Below are 2,958 nucleotides of genomic sequence, written 5' to 3'. Positions count from 1 at the left end.
CGCTGCTCGTGCTACAGGTGCTACATTGCATTATAAGCAGATTCTGGTGCAGATTTTCTGTAACTCTGCGGAATTCCGAGGAGTGAAACTCCCGAGCTCTGAACACCCCTAGTTTTAACCCAAAATTCAGTCAATGTTGATTGTTTGCAGCAGCTCCCCCCATTCCAACACAATAAAATGCCATGCATCTCATCTGTGTTTTAACCTAAGGACCCTGATGTCATTTTGTATATATACTCTAAATGAAAGCTTTTAGGGATCAAGATTGTAAGTTTTGTCTTTTGCTTGCCTTGCTTCTCTTTGGTCAGCTCGTTCTGGTTTAATTTCCTCTCGTGTTTTTTCCTCCTCTGGAACATGGCCCAAGTACTGCTTCCGTGTGGCGCAGTGTCTCCTTTCACTACTCGTGCACTTTTGGGTTACAATTTGTAAACTTTGTGATGCAACACACCTTAGGAGTCCATGCATATGCAGGCCATCTCCAACCCACAAAAACACACCTTGGTCCAGCTCTGCTTTGTTTCTTACCCCTTCCTCCCTCCATTCCCTCATTGTGCTGTAGGCAAAGGGGTGTGGGAAAAGATCACAGAGTTGACTATACCAAGGCTAATATTATTTTAGCTGAAACAAGCAAATTATGTGAGGTTTGTGGCAATCAAGCTTGCACATAATGAAACTGTGTCATGGTGATGGTCAGACCGAAGAGGAACATATACAGTGACTGTATGGCCATGAGGCAACCATGACAACCCTACAGCAGTCCACTAGCTCACCACCTACAAACACACAGGTACCATTTTAAAACCCTGCAAGACATTCATGTACTTCTGCCCGTAGGTGCCAAGAGGAGACATAGCGCATGGACCCTTGAGACAGAACTGACTTTTTAATAAGCAGCACTTTGTCTCTGTGAACATGGAGTCAATCATTCAAAAGGTACAATGTTCTGCTGATGCGTGTTGCAAGCAGCTAGATGCATGATGGGTGTTTGGCTGGCCAAGCAAATGTGGTATGAGATAAATGCTCCCTAGTGTCACTAAGGTGGATAAAGTGAAGGTCTCTGTTTCTGGTGGCACAATGTGTTTAGGAGGAGGGCCAGTTGTATACATCTATCTAATTTTGACTAGTTTTTATATTATGTATTCTTCTATATGGTACATACGTCATTAACAGGGCCTCACAGAGCTTAATGTCTCTTCGTTCAGATTTTCCAAGGGAATTACATCATCTGCGAATTAGGCTCCCTTTTTCAATATCTCCTTTTGTTTGTTTGAAATGATATTTCATGGAGGCTTTTGAATGATATTGCTGGATTATATCTGGTTGGGGAAAATAGGAGTTCATGAACATCTGAACAAACCATCTCCAACACCTGCTGAGACACATTCACACACGCCAAATGCAAACACCACCTGTACCCACAACCAAAACTCTACCACTCTACCTCCAACACCCTACTATGCTACTACCATCACCCTACCACAACCCTAACAACATTACCCTCCCAACATCGCCATCACTCTAACCATCACCTTCACCCTAACTACCACCTTCATCACCGCCAGCCCCCTCACAACCATCACCCTACCATCAATACCAATACCATTACCTTAACCAACAACAACACGCTAACCACCATGACCCATAAGGGCTCCATCACCCTGACCCTCCCTAAACCCTGCACCACTATTGTCACGCCCCGCCACCACCACCATAACCACCGCCCTACCCACTACTGTCTCCATCGCCGCCGCCACCACCACCTTCATCACCATCCTAACCACCCTACCCTAACCATCACCCTTTCACTCAACATGGCTCTCAAATTCTGTAGAATCTCTTCATTTTTTTACAACCATTTTCAACTCATTACTTGATTGTTGTTTTCATGGACATGTGTGGCCTACGTTTGCACTTGTTTACTATTGAGTAACTTGTTCTTGCCAGAAACTGTGCTTCTAACTATCTAGTAAGGCTGAGCCATACCAAAGATTAAGAAACATTTTTCACATTGTTTGTAGCTATCTAACGACCCATCGACCTAGTGTATGGAAATCAATATATGAATGTTGAGAAAGAAATCTGAGATAGGATATTGCTATGAACTCAAGGGTGAGAGCAGTGAGAGAACTCAAGGGTGGGTAGAATGTACTGCTCATCACATTACATGGCATGCTTTTAATGAAGCAACTTACGAACATAGTCAATAATGCTACGAAAACTGATTCTTTGCGCTTTCTTGTATTTGTCTCTCACCTGGAACATGGCCTCATTACGTGTGTCCTTCCACGGCTTAGATTGAAGGCATACCTCTGTTCTTTTTGGTTAAGCTAGAGTGCATGTGTTTTCCAATTGTCTCCCTTGTGTACTTCGCTTCGATCCTCCACCACTCTCCATGTTGCCCTCGCCCTTGTTCCTGACCAACTCGCTCTGTGTTGTGCTTGCTCGTGTGCTTCATCTCCTCCATTGCTTTCCCACCTGTGTGCTTCTCCCCGTTACACATTACTCTCTCTCTCTATCTCGATCTCTCTCTCTCTCACCCATGTGATTCTGTTCCCCTGCGCCCCACATTGCTCTCTCTCGCCCATGTTATGTAATTCTACCACTCCTTTTGGTTTAACTTCTGCACCTGCCCTCCCTGTTGCTTTTATTGCCCACAATTTGTTGCTTCCTCACACACTTTTTTTTTTAACTGTTGCACTAATTTCTTTTTTTAATTGATCTAACTTGGATCAGTACATGAAAAGAAAAAAGAAAAAACACACATTTTGTAGGGGTGTTGCATGTGCCTACAAAATGACATGGCTGCAGCAGCCACATCCTAGCACCCTTTTTGGTTTCCTGTTTAGCCATTCAATCACAGCACCGCTAAAAAGCACTGTCAAAGCCAATAAGTTCCAAAGGTGAAACCTGCCACGGCTCTTGTGTATTTTAGGGCAAAGGGAGATAGAGTGATTTGCC

Source organism: Pleurodeles waltl, chromosome 12 (assembly GCF_031143425.1).
Source record: "Pleurodeles waltl isolate 20211129_DDA chromosome 12, aPleWal1.hap1.20221129, whole genome shotgun sequence".
Taxonomy (NCBI): Eukaryota; Metazoa; Chordata; class Amphibia; order Caudata; family Salamandridae; genus Pleurodeles; species Pleurodeles waltl.
The sequence above is the reverse complement of the archived record's forward strand: the minus strand, read 5'-3'. Positions refer to the sequence as shown.